Here is a 21,140-nt window from a genome sequence, read left to right as displayed (position 1 = left end):
ACTGTGGACGCACTCCCGTCTTCATAGAACCGCCAGAATAACCTTTCAAATGTACCCGCTTGAACGGATCACTCCCTTTCCCCCCCCCCCCCGACTTTCCTCCATTGTAATCTAAAGGCCAAATTGCTAGCATGAAATTCAAGGCCTTCCAGTCACACTCAAGCCCGCTTTTCCCCTTCTCCCACACTCAGCTCTGGCTCTGGCTGACTCCGTGCCTCTGAGCAACAGGTGCTCGGGTGCACGCCACCGTCCCTACACCAGTGATTCTCAAACTGGCTGCACCTGGGGGGCCAGAGCAACTAGTAACGTCTCGGTGCCCCCCGTGTTCCCCCAGAGGAATATAATGTGCAGCCAAGTTTGAGAACCGCCGCCCCGAATTCCTAGAGCCCACAGTCAAAGTTTAGTGGGCATGACAGCCTCCGGGGGTGGGGGTGGGGATTATTAAAACACAAAGTGTTGAGCTGCATTCCCAGTGCTTCTGAGTCAGTAGGTCTGGGATGGGGCCCCTGAGTCTGCATTTCTAACGAGCTCCCAGGTAATGCTGATGCTGCTGGTCCAAGGACCCGACTCTGAGAAATACTGGTCTATAGTCAGGATAATTATACAGTATAAATATATGCATCATTTACACATAATAATAACTATTATATGCATATTCCATTCGGCAAAAGAGAAGGTACCGTCTTCTGAAATCCTATTACTGCCTTGTACTGTTGTTTACCTTTTGAACCCATTTGTTTGTGAACCAATCTATAGAAAGTCTTAGGGATTATCCAGTCCGATTCCCTTTTTATAAACTAAGTACTAAGGGGAAGTACTTTGCCCAAGGGATCAGATGGTTATTGGTAGAACTCGGGCTGGGATTCAACACGCCCGACTCCCTCCTCCTCCCTCTCAGTTCAGTACTCTTTCTACCACATCCTTAATGCGTCTCTAACAGCTTCTCCAATTAGAATGGATGTTCCTTCCTTGAAGAGATCCTTTTTGCTTTTAACGTTCCCCACAGCATCTAGCACATAGAGCAAGCAGTCAATAAACGTTTGCTGATTTCATGTGAGGAAGTGTTCGGACTCACACTCTAGAAGCTGCCTTTGGTACCCTATGAACTGTTTCCTTACATGCTGGCCACCGGGCAGCCCTGCTCCAATCAATTAGCCGCAGAATAAACCCTTCACATCGGCATGCACGCAGCCAGTGTCTGCTATAGGGACAATAACACACACATAAAGGAAAATTATAGGGTTTTAAAAGTGGAAGGAACGATAAGTTTATAAGGTGACACAAATCAACTTTCAAGTTGTATGTTAGAAACTTTTACAAGTACCCCAAGTTCCATCTGACACCCAACAGGCCCACGCAGCTGTAACAGCCCGGCAGTGGGGGAAGTCTGGGCTTGACTGCTTCAGCCAAGGGGCCCTGACTTTTTGGTGCTGAGGTCCTGCTTCCTTGTTCCTTAACAGAAAATCCACAAGTAACTGAATCAAGGGTAAACAGGAGATAGAGGGAAAGGGAGATGAAGAGGAGCCAAAGGGCAGCGAGCAGTGGCTGGGTGAGCAACAGGGGGCAAGAGGACGCTGTGACATACCCGCCCTGCCTGCCATCGCCACTGCACCTCCACAGGCCTTCTAGCTATTTCCAGCAGCGTGGCTGAGAGGAGCATGACTGACTGGGGCAGGCCTCCTGACTGACCGGGCCTGTCTACACCTGTGGGGCAAACGCAGGGTGCTTCGGCCAGACGGTTAGTTCTGCCGCCTCTACAATGGACAGGAACTGCTGTACAATCAAGTCAGCTCACAGAACCTGGTGTCAATCGTGAAGGTGACCACAAGGAATGCAGCGGCTGTGCCACCGTTTGGTTCACCACCAGCCCAGAGTAACCCTTGATCTCGGCAGCCAAACTGGAATCCCCAGCCTCCATCGCGGACTCTGACTCAAGGGAGAGGTTCTCTCTGTCCCCTCTTTCCCCTTCCCCCCGTTAAAATCTGCTGCTTCCAACAGAGGTAGGACCGCATGTACAGTCGACCAGTCAAGCAGCGAATCAAGAAAAAAAATACGTGAAAGCTTCTCTAATAACAGGTATAACAATGAGTATACCTAACAGATCCATACATTAAAAATTTTCTTCCAATATACAATAAAATTTAATAAGTTAAATAGGTGAACTCCATAACCAACTCCCCCCTTCATGAGTATTTTTGCAGCTAACTGTATGAAGTTTTTGACCCTGCGTCTAATCACAGACCTGATGGACGCATTTCATGAACAACCATATCCCCAAGACATCCATTCCTTGATTCCTTGAGTGACTGCCGTCATTTATATTCCAATTCTTGATGCTTTCTCAATTTTTCCTCTTCCAGTGACTTTAACACCATCCCAATGTCTGCTTGTCTCCCTCAGCCTCAATGTCATTCTCAGGCCTGACCCCCCCCACCGGCCCCCCGCACCTACTAACGCCTACAGAGAATGTTCTGTTTACACAGCCAACTCAAGGAAGCAACACGTACTTGCAGTTGCTCGTAAGAATCACCCAGGTCAAAAAAAAAAAAAAAGAATCACCCAGTTCCAGTATATAGAAACCATTGGCAATAAGACCTTAAAAGACCTCATCTTTTCACATGCTTTACTGTCACACTGGCCACGCTGAGTAATTGCCCAGAGGTTCTGGTCTCAGGTCCATGCTACTACAAGCCAAGCAACAGCCTCTGGCCGAAAGCAATCAAACTCTGACCTGGATATTGGCTGCAAGAGTTGGCATGAGCTCACCGATCGTCACTGTTGCTAGGGATACCACAAATGCAAGGGTCAAAAAAGGGCTCACTGGGTTGTAGGGCACGGGATTTGTCAAGCCCAGGGCTCCACTCCACCACAGAGATGGCACGATGCCCCAGTGGTGGCAGACAGACAAAGCCCCAACACAGTGCTCACGCTAACCTGCTCAGTAACTCTTGTGCAACCGGACAGTAGTGAACGGCGCCAGGCAGCTCTCCCGGGAACTCACATTTTCACTATTCAGGGAACCGATGGTACAAGTTACAGCATTCACGAAGAGGCACTTCTCTTACGTTACTAGTACTTAAAAACAAACACTGTGCTTTTATCTACAAATTAATAATAAAAAGTGACTGATATATTCATTGTATTTCTGAATCCCAAGTGAAAAATAATATTTATAATAGATTTTTTAAAAGCAGTTTTAGATTTACAGAACAATTGAGCAGAAAGTAGTTTCCACATACCTCCACAATACCTCCTTCCCAGTTTCCTCTATCTTTAATATCCTGCATTACTGTATTTTTTTTTTTACAGTTGATGAGCCATCACTGACATATAATTATTAACTAATGTCAATAGTTTACATTAGGGTTCATTCTTTCTGCTGTGCATTCTAGAGATTTTGACAAATGTTGAAGTTTTTTTTGTTTTTTAAAACAAAACAAAAAAACCCAACCCTTTCCAGGAATTTCCTGGCAGCCCAGTGGTTAAGACTCCCGCACTTTCACTGCCGAGGGCCCGGGTTTGATCCCTGGTCAGGGAACTAAGATCCCACAAGCCGCATGGTGTGGCAAAAAAAAAACCCAAAAACAAAAAAAACACCAAACCAAAAAAACCTTTCCAGTACATTCTGAGGCACAATACATCTCCTTACCTCAAGACCATTCTAATTGCTGTAGCTTTGTAAAGGGAAGTTTCACAGGAACGCTGTAATGTACATCATTCATGTCTTTTCAATGATTCATGGTTTCAAAGACTGACTATAACATAGCCCTGCAAACATATTCAACTTTGATTATGTGAAAACCAACCATTCACAACGCTCAGACCTCCAGCATGGCCCCCAAAAAAAGGAGTCTGAAGAAATTCTTGGACCACAAAACAAAAAGTAAGAAAAACAGTCTCCAAGATGACATCTGACATGTTGGAATTAGTCTGCTGATGACTTGGTCTGGAGATGTTTATAAAAACAGCTTTGTCATGAGAAAGCAGAGCAGCGTAAGAGAAGTAGCATCGGGAGACAGAAAAGAGGAGGAAGAAAACTGGGAAAGGAAAGCAGGGAAGGGCAGAAACAGTAGAAATCAGGAGTGGCAGATGGACGCTAGATGCAGGACAGAGCGGCAGCAATGGAAAGGAGAGCCAGCTAGACATAAAAGGACGGTGACATGAATTATTTTGAGGGGGTGAGTGAGGAAGGGACAAATTGCGTCTCAATACTCTAGCCCTTAAATTGCCTAATCATTCATTCAACTGAATATATCAATGGGAAAGCAACATTCAGCATGTTAGAAGCCGGCTTTGCACGTAAGTGTGTAAAGATGGTACACCTTCCAGCCACTGAAAATTCCCTCTGAAACCCATTTCAAATCTTTTGGAAGGCTCTAGGGATAGGGTTATTCCTGAATAATGATTACATAACACACACTAGCTGGAGGTATAGACCTACAGGTGTAAAACATTTATCCTGATGCTTTCATTTTTAATTCATGAATAAGTGTGAAGCAAAATTCAAATTACATTACTTGTCCTGTCCTTGAGGGATTTGACATCTCACCCTATCTACTTCAGAAGAGCATATGCTGCCTCTCTGTTTTATCAGGATTGTTTCTCTCTTGGCTCTGATTTCCCTTCAATCCAAGTATGTAATGAGGCTATTCAATAAAGAGACTGTGGTTTACTTGCAGGCAAAATCTTAAGTACTCGTCTTTAGGCCACCAGGAAAAGGTTCTAAGAAGTCAAACCTGGAATCTCCTTGTCATATTATTTGATCTTAAATGTAGAGAAGAAAACAGCGTTCTGGATTTATAGCTGGTCTTTGGATTGAGAAAGATCCACAAACTTTCAAATCTAAGTTTAGAAAGCAGCTCTCACACAAAAGCAGATCAGTGGTTCCCTGGGGAAAGATGCACTGCAAAAGGAGCACGAGGAAGCGTGGGGGGACTGAGCGCCACACAGCTCTATGCCGCTGCCGCAACTCGTCAAGCTGTGTGCCTTAACTGGATGCAGTTTACTGTACATAAATGATACTCCATACAGTGGGTATTAAATCATCTTGATAATCATTCCACAACGTACATGTATATCAAATCATCACATTGTACACTTCATTTTCTTTTTTCTTGTTATTTTTTAAACCGTTTTTTAAATTGAAGTATAGTTAATTTACAATGTTGTGTTAGTTTCAGGTACACAGCGAAGTGATTCACTTATCCATATATGAATATATCTATTCTTTTTCAGATGCCTTTCCATTACAAGATATGGAATATAGTTCCCTGTGCTATACAATAGGTCCTTGTTGTTCATCTATTTTGTTTTTTGTGTTTTTTTTAATAAATCTATACTTTGATTAAGACAAAAACTGACAGTGTTGGTATGAAGTTTAACAGTTAAACAAAAGTTTTCACAGAAACCTAACACATGCCTAAAATGATTTTACAATGGAGTTCTAGATGCAGGTCTAGACGATGTCAAGAACTGATGGATCTCATGATTCAAGACAGCATTTTGGGTTTTAGTTAATTCTTAGGATTAAAAAAAATTGTTTTGTTTTAAAGTGAACCACTGCCCCAGTATGAAAGTTTAATCTTCTCCTGAGACCAGGGCTTCAGAAATCATTCAGCTCCTGAAGTGATTCAGTGAATTCGTGCTGTCAGTGACTGAACCCTGCCACCAATGGTTTCAAAGTTCAAAAAACAGAGGCTCCAAGAGTTTTCCACCCTAAGAGCACTGGCCCTTGTCTTTCCCTACTCTCCCACCGCCTATACCACCCTCTGCCCTTCCCCAAATACTTCAGCCAGTGGCTTGGATGGAGAAGCTGATATTTATAACTTCATAATTGGAAAAGAAAGGGTCTTCTTGTCAATTTCAAGAATTATCACCTCTAAGACAGAATGATGTGCCTGTGTGTCCACTCCAGTAAGACTTTTCCTCCTCAACCAGTTTCCATCCCCCAAATGGCAGCTTTGGTAACTTCGTAACTGGCTTGGTCCTTTGTTGGGAACAGCATTAAGCTCAGGCAGGGAACACCTTGGCTTCTAAGTTTCAGGCATTCACAGCTTTTAAACAGTCTCTCACAGTCCTCACTTAGGTTGCCAATGACATTTTTTGAAAGGATGAAATATTCTGGACACAGAACCAAATCATCATTAGTTGTTCTTTCCTTTGTTTCACCACTTCCCCCATCAGGCCCCAAATTTTAACAAAAATGACCCTAACCCATCTCCCTTCTTTCCCCCCCATCCCTCCCACCCCAAAGAATACACCAGTTAACAGCCAAAAACTACATGCATGCTATGCTGTAAAAATGCAGAGTTAACACTATTGGGAAGAAAGCTGTGGGTTGCAGAGATGCTCTTTGAAGATCTACAGTATCTTTATAGCTCTCCCACATCCCATTCTGCAAGTTTTGTCCTTCATAGAAGGTCCTTTGCTTTTCTCAGCAAAGTTCAGAACGGGTTGCCTTGAAACACTGACCCTCCTTCCCCTCCACCGGAATGGGTGTGCAAACTATACAGCATGGGGCAGCTTTAAAGCACTTGGGCTGCTGTAGGGCACAGAAACTATACTGGCTCTTCAAAGGACATCTTCTCAAGCCACCTCTATGGTGTCAAGACAAGTAGAACTCTTTCTTTCCCCACTTGAAACCCACAGTCAGATGTGACAGGGGCTGGTACTCAGGACAGTTAATTCTTGTCAACTTTTTTGTCATCATCCTCCGAGGGGTAGGAATGCCACGTCAGCCTTTCCTCACAGAAGGATATGACAACCTGTGGGCGCTTAACATTGGCTTCCTTGGCAGGGACCAGGTCAGCCTCATCACAGAGTTTTTCCATTTCATCAGGAACATGAGTTCTCCACTAGAGTCTGTAGCTCCAATAATCTGCTCTGGTTCCAAACCCCGGGCAAAGCCTCGTGGCTTTTCTGACTCTTCTTTCTTCTTCTTTGGTTTGCTCTCCTCCCCCTTATCTTCCGCATCAGAATCAGCTTTGCGCTTGCCTCCCTCTGATTTATCTGTCTCGTGGGCTGTTTTCTGTGACTGCAGGAACTCAGCAATGAGGCCAGGGGGATCCAGGTTTTCTTCTGGTTCCCATGTGCTGTCTTCATCTGAGGACCCCTTCCACTTTAGGAGGTACTCCACTTGGCCCTTTACCACTCGACGGTCGAGAACTTTTTCCACCACTTCCTCTTCTTCCTCTTCTTCTAGCACCTCCTCCACTTTCTTCTTGTTTTGTTTTCCCCATGGTGCCCTCCAGCTTTCTGGTATAAAGGGTGACGGGGCTCAGAGCAGTGCCCACGAGCCCGAGAGGAATCGGTGCCCCGCTACTGGCGCGTCTTGTCGGGCTGGCCGGGGGAGTGGCGACCAGAAAAGCAACAAGCCTGCTGACCGAGGCTGAGCCCCTCCCTGAAGCGGCCCTCCCCTCAGCCGAACCTCTGTTTTGTATACAGTAGTGTGTATCTGTTCATCCCAAACTAATCTATCTACTGTAACTTATTTAAAATAGATTTATTTATTGTACCATGCCATACACTTTAACTATATACAATTATATCTGTTAGTTATTCTTTAATAAATTGGGGGGGAGTTGATATTTAAAAAGTGTCTCTAACAAAGGCCGACTGCTTTATCTGTAGATGCAAGTATACATTTTCACCTCCTATTAGCTTGGCTGCTTGGTTTCTTTCCTTAGTGTGGTTAGGTGCGCTTACTACATTGGAAAATTCTGCATCTTATGGCCTAGAAGGGAAGGGCCTAGAATTTGAAAATTTGAACTGACCCTGGCATCTGGAGACATCGAATCTTTGACAGGGAACTTAAAGTGTCTCCTTAGCTTCTAGAAGCCATCTGCCTGAGGACTTTTTATAAAAATTGTTTTAAGTATGTGAAACTACCATTATTTACAGGGTGTTTCTTACAAACTATTGAAAAACATAAAATTTTGTTAATTCAAATGTCTAATAAATCAACTACTACGGCTTAGTGATACACAAATTTTTGGAATTTATGTGTGTGTGTGTGTGTACTCTTTAGTCTCTAAGAAACCTGGGGGGGGGCACCTGTTACTTCAGTTCAACTGGTCACACGAAAGTACAGATGATTGATTATGTTTATAGACAGATGCTGGCCATCAGCTTCCCAAACAAGAATAAAGTCTAATACTGACCCGGCAGAGATTCACTGAAAAACCAGTCCTTAACCTCTTCCTAATAAATCACACATTTTTATTCTGACAGGAGCCAAGCAGCCTTATCCGCACTCTAAAACTGAAAGTGAATAACAAAACTTGTTAATCGAGTAGAGAAATTTACTTTTGTACCATCCTCGTCAAAACAACCTTGACGGTAACATCTCTACATTCCTATCTATCACGTCCTTAGTATTGAAAAGCACATTTAGAACTCGGTGGATATTGCAAATTCTTGTGATTAGAAGGTCTATGGAACATTTTATGCCTTGAATATATGTAAGAACCAGGGTTGTTTTTTTTTTCTGGTTTGTTAATTTAATTTTATTTTTTTAACATCTTTATTGGAGTATAATTGCTTTACAATGGTGTGTTAGTTTCTGCTTTATAACGAAGTGAATCAGTTATACATGTACATATGTTCCCATATCTCTTCCCTCTTGCGTCTCCCTCCCTCCCTCCCTATCCCACCCCCTTCTATGTGGTCACAAAGCACCAAGCTGATCTCCCTGTGCTATGCAGCTGCTTCCCACTAGCTATCTATTTTACGTTTGGTAGTGTATATATGTCCATGCCACTCTCTCACTTCGTCCCAGCTTACTCTTCCCCCTCCCCGTGTCCTCAAGCCCATTCTCTACGTCTGCATCTTTATTCCTGTCCTGCCCCTAGAACCAGAGTTTTTAGGTGCGTGAATAAAATATAAATCCCACAAAACGTAGAGTGCTGGCAACCAAGACTTACTTTGACTGCTCTTTTCTTTTCCTAGGTTTCACTGCACTTACAAAGCCAGTACACATGTATCTTCTATCTGTGTATTTTACACCCATAGTAGTTCCAAAATGAAGCTCAAGCAAATCCCATTGGTTTAAATACAGAGAAAAACCCATTTTCAGAAGAGAAATACAGTGTACTGCAGGAAGCTGGGAAGAGCTGGCGGCTCACTGACAATGCACATATTCATTAGCAGGCAATAATGAGGAACAGGAGCAAAAACTACTTCACAACACACCCCTAGGCAAGGGTACAATTTTCTCATTTGTTCAAATAGTAAGCCCTTGGCAGTGAGTATCCATGTTCATTATTTCACGAAGCTTCAGTGTTTGCTGGGGCCCTGGCCATAGAAAAGGGATGATTTTGCGTTCACAGGTTTACATGTGTACACAGCCTATGTAATCTCCAGATGTATTTTGTTTAATTCTATTCGAACAGTGACGTTTCTGTATCAAGGGACACCAGATCTCACCCGACACCTGTTCTGGAGAGCAGCTTCCCTGACCATCCTAGGCTGGAAAACGGAACTGGCCCAGGTTGGGGTAACTGTAATACTGGCAAATGCGGGAAGGGGAAGACGCAGCGGCAGGTAAACATGATGATGACTCTGGAGCCTGGAAAAAGAAAAGTGGGCAGAGTCCACTGGACCGAAAAAAGGTCACCCTGAGGGTAAAATAGACACCCAGGCAAAGGAGACACGAAGAGAGAGGGGCCCACACAGCTACAGAAAGAACAAAGAGGGCGAAGAAAGAAAGGGCGGGAAGCCGAAGAACGTATTATTTTTTTAACAGCGCCAGATTTAAAACAACAATTGCATGTGAGGGTGTGCGCGCATGCGCTTGTGCCAGCATTTGCTACAACTTAACTTCCTACCCGAGTCTGGAAGCAAATGCAGTCTTTACCATTTCTTTCCCACAATTTGAACTTTACCACAATTTTAACAGACATTTCATTTTATAAAGGAAAAGAAAACTTTCATGCAGCGATGGCTCCAAGTGGGGTCTTTCAGGCTAGTATGTGTAAAGACTCTTACGAAGTCGTTGCTGAATTTCTGTGACTCTAGGCATATTCGATAGGCCTCGGTACTAGTACTTGCTCCCTAGGCCAGAGGAAATCAAAGGTTAGATGCAAAAAAGAGGTTCCCCACCACTAATGTTCAATTTCAGTAAAGCACATAATATGATAAATTTCTGCAAACAACTGTTTTGATGATTTTCTGAAATTAGGAAAAAATTGGCATTTTTGGTATCCTTCAGTACATAGTTAATATACTTTCACCATAATAACTTGTTCTTTTGAGGGACAAGGCAACAAAAAGTTCTGGCTGTGAAGTTTTTAATTAGGAAATTAAAACTTACCTAGTATGGAGGACCTAAAACTTCTAATTGGAGCTCTGACATTAACACATCATATGACCTTGGATCAGGTGCTTGGCCCCTTTGAGCCTCAGTTTTCTCATCTCTAAAACAAAGCAGGGGGTGGGTCTTGACAGTCCCTTCTAGCGCTGAAATTCTACTACTCAAGTTGGAGGAGGAAGAATTTTAAGGAGCTTACATGAGGAGGCCACATGATCATTCTCTAACTCTCGGGTGGCGTTCCCATTTCACTCTTCATGACCATGACTTCTATCGAGAGATGCAACAGTAATTCAGAGGATCTTTTGGTAAAATTTTTAAAAAACCTTAGACTACACTTATAAGTTGGAGATTCTGCAATGGACTTTTGAGTCCACCATGAAAAAAATCACTGCATTTAAAAAAGAAATACAAAACATTGTCACTAACTTCTGGGTGGTGGATTATAACTGATTTTTATTTTCTTTAGGCTCGTCTGTATTTTCTAAATTTCCCTACAATGAAAAAGTACCACTCTTATCATTTAAAAAATTGATTTTCAAAAGGATTAGTGCATTCTTGCAAGTTTTACCAGATCTCTCAAGTCTACTCTAAAATCATGGGGCGGGGGTACGAAATCAGACAGTATCGCAATGCGTGTCTGCACGCAGTGGTTGATTACCCAAGTGGCTGGCTGCTGTAGTCAGAATCAGGACATTATTATTATAATCAGAATCTATGGCTCACAGTCCTACGTGGAAATCAAAACATACGTTTTATCTAAATAACTTTATTTTTTCCAGCATCCTGGCCCTTGAGAATCATGGTTAAAATTCCTTTCCAGTTTAAAGTAAATGAAATGAAACATGAGGTACTTTTTCTACCCACAAAAAAAAAAAAAAAAAGCTTTCCAGACAAAATATGGTTGCTATTGGGCTGGGTTTTTTTTTTTTTTTTTCCCCTCTTGCTATGCTCTAAAACACAACACATCAAAAGTTAAAATAAATATTTAGCTGTCAAAACAAAACACACCCCCCATATGGAAAACACAAATATGAATTTGACGACGCTTGTTATAAAAACAACGTCCACAGCAAAAACAAATGTTTAAATTGTGTACAAAGACTACAAAACTAAATGCTATCATTGTTAAGTTCTATACGACAGTCCAAAAAAGGTTGAAGGTAAGCTGCAGAAAGGATATAAACACAATTAGGTAACTTCCAGCTTTACCACCATAAAAAGTAAAATTTTCAAGGAAGATAGACAATAAAGTTCCCCAAAATGACAACGGCAGGCTCAGTGTGGGTAGATCTCTAGAACAAACTTCATGTTCAACTGAATTCTCCTCAGCTGAGGAAGGTAGAGTATAAGAGTTCACCTCTCCATTCTCCACCTGGATGTGATCTGTGTCTACAACACATTACCTCCGAAGTGACTTTTTACCCAGGACCAGTCACCCACCTCTCTGCAGCAGGCCCCTTGCCTCACTCGCCTTCAGCAACCCCAAGCTCCAGACCAAGCAGCAAGGGACAGTGGCTTAGTCACGGGACTGAAGTTCAAATCCCAACTCTGCCGCTTATTAGTTGTGCAATCTTAGACAAGTTACTTAACTAACCTCATCTGTGAAATGTGCATCATAACCACTTTGCAGAGTTCCTTTGAGGATCAAATTACATAATGGGTGTAAATTCAACTCACATATTTTCTAGAACTATAGTAGGCCTTCAAGTAACCAGTTCCCTTTCGCCCCCTACTCCTGGCCACTTACTTCAAGTATGATCAAGTTTAATGTTCATGGTTTTAATTACTCTCCAGCAAACTCAATGGTATATAGGACATGTAGTAATTTTAATTTTGTTAAGACTTTGAATAGAGCACACCACAAGGGAGACAGTACGACGTTGTGCTCAAAACCATGAACTTCTGAGGAGTAAGACCATCTTAATTTTGATGTCTCCTAACCGCGACCAGCTGTGCAACCGAGGGCAAATTACTTTACCTCTCTGAGCCTGGTTCTTAATTTAAAAAATGAAGAGACTAGACAATGTATACAAGTGCCTGGCACAGAGCTAAATACCATAAATGGTAGCTTTTATTGGTCTTCGTGATTTGGGTCGATGTTCAGGTACTAGTCACTTTAAAGACTAGTAAAGTAAGCTCAGCCAACAACTCAGTCACGTCAAGACACTGTTAGTGTTCTCTACTCTCCTGAAGTTAAGTTCTACTGCATTTCATAGAGGAAATTACATCAACCTTAGCACTATTGACAACTTGGGTCACATGATTCTCTGTTGCGGGGGACTGCCCCTTGCATCCTAGAATGTTTAAGCCCCTTGCCTGACCTCTACCCACTAGACACACCCCAAGCTGTGACTGCCAAAACTGTCTCCAGACATTGTTCAATGTCTCCTAGGGGACAAAACTGCCCCAGTTAAAAACCACTCGTCTAGCACTATCTGCAGATGGGAATTCTCCACCACCTCGGTAGGCAACCCAGCAGGAGGACAAAGGTTTACTCGCCCTCCCATTTAGTCTTATCTACTCCTCTGGGCTCCATCATTCGTTAGTACCTGTAATTCAAAGGTGACCATAGAAAAATTAATTTTTTGGCCCAATTTGCTGTCAGAAGCTGCTTTAAGTCACAGGAAGGAATGCTGGCCTGGTTGTCTTTTCGCTACTCTATACCGTCATACAAAATGCTGAACTTTAATATCAAGGAATCTGCTATGTCCTAATTACTTTACATAAAATTTTAAAAGGCCATTGACCTTAAGATGACTTATAAACCATGTTATTACCCAAACTGACAAAGTATGTCTTCATTGGGAAGGTGAGATGGAATTTATGCAGTGACTAATACCCTGGAAAGAACCGGTTCCCCTGTTTGCATGGCTGAAGCATGTTTACTGTACATAAAGTGCTACGTTAAAGTCCAAAAGACTCTGGACAACTCTTGATTATGCACAACGAATTCACTGTCTACTTTTCATTTTAATAACTGCACCAGAAAGCAGGAGCCATTTCTTATCCACTGTACATCCCGGCACCTAGCACAGAGCCTCTAACAGAGGCGGTAACTCAGTAAATGTTGGTTGAATAAATAAATGGTCATATATTCTGCTTAATTAAGTACTCTGTTGACAAAAAAAAAAAAGAAAGAAACTTTCTTTGCTCTCGTCCAACAGGAGCTGAAAGAAAAGATCTTTTAAGAGAAAATAATTACAGTCTGCTCCCTTTTACTCCAAACCTAAACAACTGGAAAATTCAATTAACCAAAAAAATTTTGTAGGCAAAAGTTGGGGAAAGCAGCCAAACAGATAAGGCCCAAAGTTCAAGCAAGCACGAACATTTGTTCAACTCCCACAAGATTATAAAAGCCAAAGTTGCTGGCACAAGAGGGCAAGCAGGCAACCGGGAGGTGGGAAGCAGGAAAAGAGGGATGGATCAGCCTCAGGAGGTTAGCTGCCATCCTTCAGTGAACAGTTTTTTTTCTTAACCTCAAAACGTTAGAGGTAAGAGTCAATGTCTTACGCAAAGCTTTGACTTACAAATTACTTTTCAAATGGATATGAGCAAAAATTTAAAGAATATTTAGAAAGATATCTGATCATATTTTTGTTAATTTTTCAGGTTTCCTTATCTTTTTTTTCCCCTTCTCCAGTCCCGCGGGGCAAACAACAGGTTCTTAAAAAGCTGCGTAAAAGACACTCCATTTACTCCTTTTGTCTAGAGAAACTTAAGGCCCACCACCATCACATGCTTCTCTCTGCAAAAGATTTCACCACTCCCAGCATTCTATTCATAAGAGAAAAAAACAGTCAGATTTAAATTGTATTTTTAAAGTATTATTTTAAGATCATTGCCCAGTATATAGAACGGGTATCACATTAACATTAGAAATGGTGCAAATAATAGTGTTTAAATGCATTCTCGGGGCTTCCCTGGTGGCACAGTGGTTAAGAATCCGCTTGCCAGTGCAGGGGACACGGGTTCGAGCCCTGGTCCGGGAAGATCCCACATGCCGCAGAGCAACTAAGCCCGTGCGCCACAACTACTGAGCCTGCGCGCCTAGAGACCATGCTCCGCAACAAGAGAAGCCACCGCAATGAGAAGCCCGGGCACCGCAACGAAGAGTAGCCCCCGCTCACCGCAACTAGAGGAAGCCCACGCGCAGCAATTAAGACCCAACACAGCCAAAAATAAATAAATAAAATAAATAAATTTATTTAAAAAAAATGCATTCTCGTCCACCCTTGAGACCAAAACCTCTATTTCCACTTAAAACGTTTCCAGTTTATCATTTCCAGTACACAAATAAATTATCATGTTTAAGTGGTCCATTAGTTTGATCCATATTAAATTAGCTTCAATTTCCTGGTGTCATATATGAAGAATTTTCCCAATTTAAATCTTGCACCATTTTTTAAAAGTTTCACTCAAAAATCTAGACTTGGTTAAAAAAACCCAAAAAACAAAAAAAAACGCTTTCCTTCTCCAAAAATTCAATATGGGAATGGTAGCCTAGAATTTCAAAAACCATATATGGTTACAGAATCCATATGGTAGTCTTAGACTATATACTTACTGGTAGGTGGTTCACACAAATCATGGCGTATCTGACCAATTTCCTGTTGCATAAAGATTATATTTGCTCTGAAAAATGTTAAATAAGCATTTTTAAAAACTGAAGGTAAAGACTAGATTGGAACCTTATGTAACCAAAATGGGAAAGCACGTATAGCGTCACCACATTAAAGGCCTAAACCTTTTCAATATGTATTCTTCCTAAGCAAATATGAGCATGAGTTTCCAAAGGCAAAGCTACCATCCCAGAAGCCCTTGCTTCCTCAGTGTAAAGAACGGGGAGGGTTCTGTTCCTGGAGATGAGCTGGGGAGGGAAAGGCTTTGCAAAATTCCAAGGGGCTCATAATTTAAATGTATGCTATTCTGCAAATGTTCACATTTCCAAAGAACAACATAAAATTTACATTAAAACTGTCAATCAAGATAACGAAAAAAAATTATTCCTACTGCTCTATAAGCTTGCCATAGATTTGATAACCCAGGAACGAATTACAGGCAATTACAAAATGATGGCTCCAATTAGGAAAACTGGATCTATTCCAAATTCAAATCAAAGGGGGCTCAGATAATCCCAATGGAATAATTTAAATGAATATAGGGGACTTCCAGCAAAGACATACGTTTATTCTATTTCTACGTCTTCTGAAAGCCAAGCAAAATGTTACAACGACATATCTCTTGCACTTCAGGAAATTCAAAAACCAAACCTGGAGTCTCCTTAATAAACCTTGTTCTCTTCTTTTCCCAAGGGGTCTCGCTGGTACAGGGTTTTTATTGTAAAGGGCAATCAAAACAAACCTGAGAATCCCGCACAGTCTCAAACGCAGAAGATAATACAGCACCGAACACGAACCACACACAATCTTTCCTTGCTGATTTCCAAACCTCCACCTAGTCCTGGACGCCTGAGAAGAGGCCGCGAGGAATGGAAGAGAAAGAGAAACTTCGAAAGCAGAAACCTCTCTCCCAGAGCCTAGAACAGACGGCACCTTGTAGGGATTTCACGCTTTTTGAGACGGAAAGGTCACACCCTGCAGTTTTGAAAATCCACCTTCTAAGGCTCAACCCATGTTACAAAACCTTCCTCCTGCTTCTCTAGGTTTCGCGCTGGAGCTGAAACCCCCCCCCCTCCCCACCCCCGTTCGCCAACCCCTCGCCATCCCCTTAGAGAAGAACCAGCGCGGAACCTCCCCCTCCTCCTCCCCACCGCAGCATCCCCGACGAGCAAACCTTGGAAGCCCCTCACCTCCACTCCCTCCCACGCCCACCCCCGCCCGCCTCGTCGTGCGAACCGAGGCCGGTTCCCCCTCGCTCCCTCCCCGTCCTCGAGGAGAAAACCGAGGGGAGCCCCCCCACTTCATCTTCACCCGCTCTCCCCACCCGGCCGGCTATCCTCGTTGAGAAAACCGAGAGGTGCCCCCCACCTCGCCCCAACCCCCCACTGCCCGCCATCCTCGGGCAGAAAGCCCAGGGGCCCCCTTCCCTCTCTCTCCACTCCCCACCATTCCGCAGAGGAAACCAGGGAGAGCCCCCTCCTCCCTCCCGCTTCCCCCACCTCCAGGCGCTCCCGGTCCCCTCCGCCCGCCACCCCTGCGGCGAGAGCCCGAGGGAGGCTGAGGCACGCACCGGCGGGAGGGCAGAGGAGGGGACCCCGCGGCCGGCCATCCCGCAGCCCCCGCCCCCGGCCGGGCGGCCGAGGCCCGAGGCCCCGGATACCCGCCCCGGGGGCCAGCCCGCGACCGGCGGCTGCGGGGCAGGAGGCAGCCTCTCTCCCGGGACGCGGGCCCGCTGGGCGGGAGGCACACACGCAGGCACGCACACGCGGAGAGAAAGCGGGCTTACTGCCTGGGGATGCTCGCCCGCGCGGCTGTCTCGGCGGCGGCCGCTGCCAGCACCGAGGCCAAGGCGCGGCGACGGCGGTGGCGCTGCGGACTGAGCCCCCTCGGCCGGGCGTTGGATCTAGGGCGCGGGAGGGGCGCGAGGGGAGGGGCACGCGGGGGAGGCGGGGAGGGAGGGTGCGCGCGCGCGGGGGCGGGGGCGGGCGCGGCTGGCCCGGGGCGGGGCGGGGCGTGCGCCAGCCGGGGCTCGGCCTGCGGGGGCTGCTGTGCGGGGCGCGCGCGCGCGGGAGCCGGCCCGGCCGGGGACGGGGCGGGGGCGCCACGCACCCCGCGCGGCCACGTGCCCCCGCCTCGGGGGCGGCCCGCTGACTGCAAGGCGCGGCCGCGCGGGGAAGGTGGCTGCGAGGAGATAGGGGCGAGCGCTTTCCTGGAGGGCCGGCTCCCGCCCCGGAGGCCGAGGGGAGGGCGGGCTGGGGGCGCCAGGGGCACCCCCGCCCCTCGCGCCGCAGCCCTCGAGGCCGGCGGGGAGTCACGAGTCACTGCAGGCAGCCGCGGCCGGCGCTGGGGAGGTGGGAGCAACAAAGAGAGTCGGGCGAAGGTGGCCTCACCGGGGGCCTACTCTAGCCAGCGCACCCCCTGCAAAGCGGCCCGCGTCCGGAGCGCACCCCGATTCGGCCCCTGACTGCAGGAGCCCCGTGGTTCTGGGCGACGCCGCAGGACCCACCGGCGACCCTTCCCCTTAGTAATCGGCCGCGGGGGAGCGAAAGGAGCCCCATCATGAGCCCAAAGCTACCATACAGAGGGCTTTGCATCATTCGAAAAAGCACTGATGGCAAAGCGGCACGTGGCTACTCATTCATTCACTCAACCTTCGGTTTACTGGGCCTTCACCGTGTGCCAGGCACAGTGCCAGGCGCTGAGGATACATGGCAGGGTCGAGCAGGACACCCTCCACCCTGCCCTGGGAGCTTGCAATCTAGTGGGGAGACAGACGATTAAGAAGTGAGAAAATAATCAAATTTGGAATTAGGCCCGTGCAGCAAAAGGAGAGGGTGCAAATTGTGTGGTTAGGAAAGGAGGAGGTGGCATCTAAGCTGAGCCCTGAAAGTTATGAAAGAAGCAACCATAGGAAGAGCCAGGGAGAAGCCTTGCAAGAAGAGGGAGCAGACATATGAAAGCCAGGAGGGGGCAAATCTTGCTGCTTTAGAACTAAGAGGTGGTGGTTGTGATTGGCACCAGGAGAGCTGAGGAGGGTAGCATAAGCCTGGGCAGGCTGGCACGGACCCGATCATGGACTGCATCCTAGTCCATAGTCAGACGGTTTTATTCCAAAATCAATGGGAGGCTAGTGAATGAATGGCTTCACCCCTGGGGCATGACATGACCTGATTTATATTTCTTTCCTATTTCTTTTTTCTTTTGGGATAATTGTAGATTCACATACGTTTGTAAGAAATAATACAGAGAAATCCTATGTACCCCTTACCCAGTTTCCCCCGATGCAAAACTATAGTACAAGATCATAACCAGAATATTGACATTAGTACGATCTACGAATCTTATTATTTCCCTGGTTTTACTTGTACTCGTGTGTGTATTTAATTCTGTCCAACTTTATCACGCGTAGACTCATGTATCCACCACCACAGTCAGGATACAAAATAGTTCCATCATTACAAGAATCCATCCTGTTGCTCCTTTAGCCTCAACCCCCTCCCCAGTCCCCCCAGTCTCTTGCCATTGGCAACCATTCATCTGTCCTCCATTTCTACAATGTTGTCCTGTCAAGAATGTTATGTAAATGAGTCATACAGTTTGTAACCTTTGGGGATTGGTTTTTTCACTCAGTTTAATTCCCTTGAGAGTCATTCAAGTTGTGTGTATCCATAGTTTGCGCTCTTTTATTGTCGAGTGGTATTCTAGGTTCTATTTGTATTTTTATTTATTTATTTATTTATTTTTAACATTTTTATTGGAGTATAATTGCTTTACAATGGTGTGTTAGTTTCTGCTGTATAACAAAGTGAATCAGTTATACATATACATATATTCCCAATATCTCTTCCCTCTTGCGTCTCCCTCCCTATCCCACCCTTCTAGCTGGTCACAAAGCACCGAGCTGATCTCCCGTGCTATGCGGCTGCTTCCCACTAGCTATCTATTTTACATTTGGTAGTGTATATATGTCCATATGTACACTGCCACTCTCTCACTTCGTCCCAGCTTACCCTTCCCCCTCCCCGTGTTCTCAAGTCCATTCTCTAGTCGGTCTGCGTCTTTATTCCCATCTTGCCCCTAGGTTCTTCATGACCTTTTTTTTTTTTTACATTCCATATATATGTGTTAGCATATGGTATTTGTTTTTCTCTTTCTGACTTACTTCACTCTGTATGACAGACTCTAGATCCATCCACCTCACTACAAATAACTCAATTTCGTTTCCTTTTATGGCTGAGTAACATTCCATTGTATATATGTGCCACATCTTCTTTATCCATTCATCTGTCGATGGACATGTAGGTTGCTTCCATGTCCTGGCTATTGTAAATAGAGCTGCAATGAACATTGTGGTACATGACTCTTTTTGAATTATGGTTTTCTCAGGGTATATGCCCAGTAGTGGGATTGCTGGGTCGTATGGTAGTTCTATTTTTAGTTTTTTAAGGAACCTCCATGCTGTTCTCCATAGTGGCTGTATCAATTTACATTCCCACCAACAGTGTATGAGGGTTCCCTTTTCTCCACACCCTCTCCAGCATTTATTGTTTGTAGATTTTTTGATGATGGCCATTCTGACCGGTGTGAGATGATATCGCATTGTAGTTTTGATTTGCATTTCTCTAATGATTAGTGATGTTGAGCATTCCTTCATGTGTTTAAAAGACTACCTTGACTACCATGTGGAGAAAGATTCAGAGGAGACTGAGGATGGAAACAGGGAAACTAGTTAAGATGCTTTCCCAGTTGTCCCTATCAAAGCGGATGGTGGTTTCGATTAGGGTGGTGCCTGTGAAGGGAAATGGAAGGATTTGATGGAAGAGGTTCGGAGAGGAAATTGGAGCTGAAGTAGAGACAGCATAGTATAGACAATTGTTTTGAGATATTTCACTGTAAAGGGGAACAGAAGTGGAGTGGAACGGGAGGGACAATTAGGGACAAGGGAAGATTCCTTTCTCTCTTTTTCATTTGAGAGATGAGAGCATGTGGAGGGATAATCAGTAGGGAGGGATTGCTGATGAGAGAAGCCTGCCTAGCCCAGAGGAAATGAGAGCTGGGGTCCACGAGGAGGACGGGCCCTCCATCTGCTGAAAGGAATTCTCCACTGTAAAGATGCTGATCAGGGGGCTGGGTGGAGGGTGGCCAGCCGTAAGTATAGACCAAGCAAATCCAGTCTGATGACTCCTATTTTCCCCAGGGGTGCACAAACTGGGCGCTGACCTCCCTTATGAGAGAGCCTAAGCCCTTGCAAGGTTCCCTTCTCTCCCCCTGGCACCAGGCTCGTGGCCCTTCCCTTTTCTCATAACGAGCCCTCAGAAGCACTGACGTTTGGTCTTTCTGGTTGGCAGGAGAGGCTGTGGCTTCAGGCTTGCTAGAAAAAGAAGTCGATCTGCCCGACCCTGATGCCAAGAAGGTTCTGAACAATTAGCTCCACTGCAGGCAACTCCCGGAATAGAGTACCAGCCCAGCGCCCAGCCCCCAAACAGCCAAGACACGTCCAAGATGGAGGGCTCTATGAAGGGCCCTCTCCCAGGGAACCTTCTGGCCATCCTTTGGCACTCATCAGTGTTAGTTGTGGTTCATTCCTCACAAGATCCTTTTCTTCCTCCCCACTTCCTTTCTCCATCTTTCCTTCCCCCTCCTCTCCGCCCCCCACCTTCTTTCCTCCCTTCCTCCCTTCTTTAGATATTCCTGATGTGCTCCTACTAGGTGCAAGGCCCAGATCTCCCACGTTGCCCACGCTTGGTCTACACCCTAGGCCAGCCCTGTCTGCCTCTGAACACTTCATCTCCTTGGATTTGAACTCAACTTTTGTGGGTCATGGAAACAAAATGTTCCACTTAAAATATGTGGGAGACTGTGTTGCAGAATAAGCAAAACAGATGAAAGGAAAGAGGCGGCCCAACTTGTGAACTTGTGTGCCACATTCTGGTAATGTTTTCAGCATCAAGAAGCAAAAAGAAATTAAACAGACTGAAATCAGATGGTATGATCTCAGATCTGATCTTTTTCATTTCTGTTTGAGTAATGAAATAGGCCTGAGGAGAAGGGTCTTAGATTTCGACAGAATTTAAAGCACCCTGGGAAGGAAATATGAAGCATTTATCGGCATATGAAGTAGTCGAGTCCTTTGCCTTCTCTTCAAAAAGTGCATTCTGACCAATGATTCTAAGTTATTGAAACTGTATTACATACCTGACAGTTTATATGCA

The 21,140-nt window shown here is 45.1% G+C and overlaps 1 protein-coding gene and 1 pseudogene across 2 annotated transcripts in view; both read right to left on the bottom strand.

Moving 5' to 3' along the window:
- Positions 1-16,849, bottom strand: part of FHL1 (four and a half LIM domains 1) — a 60,107-nt gene extending 43,258 nt beyond the window's left edge. The window contains exon 1 of the mRNA XM_082377961.1: positions 16,715-16,849. The gene's annotated coding sequence lies outside the window, so the exon portion shown is untranslated. The remainder of the gene's footprint in view (positions 1-16,714) is intronic.
- On the bottom strand, positions 224-10,018 carry LOC309620170 (chromobox protein homolog 1 pseudogene; annotated as a pseudogene). The gene is made up of 2 exons: positions 9,985-10,018; positions 224-7,453 (listed from the first exon to the last, which is right to left on the bottom strand). The product of its transcript is annotated as a chromobox protein homolog 1 pseudogene (transcript).
- Positions 16,850-21,140: the final 4,291 nt, after the last annotated feature.

This window comes from Balaenoptera borealis (genome assembly GCF_965194805.1).
Source record: "Balaenoptera borealis genome assembly, chromosome: X".
Lineage (NCBI taxonomy): Eukaryota > Metazoa > Chordata > Mammalia > Artiodactyla > Balaenopteridae > Balaenoptera > Balaenoptera borealis.
Note: the sequence above shows the minus strand (reverse complement) of the source record. Positions and strands in the feature narration are given on the sequence as shown.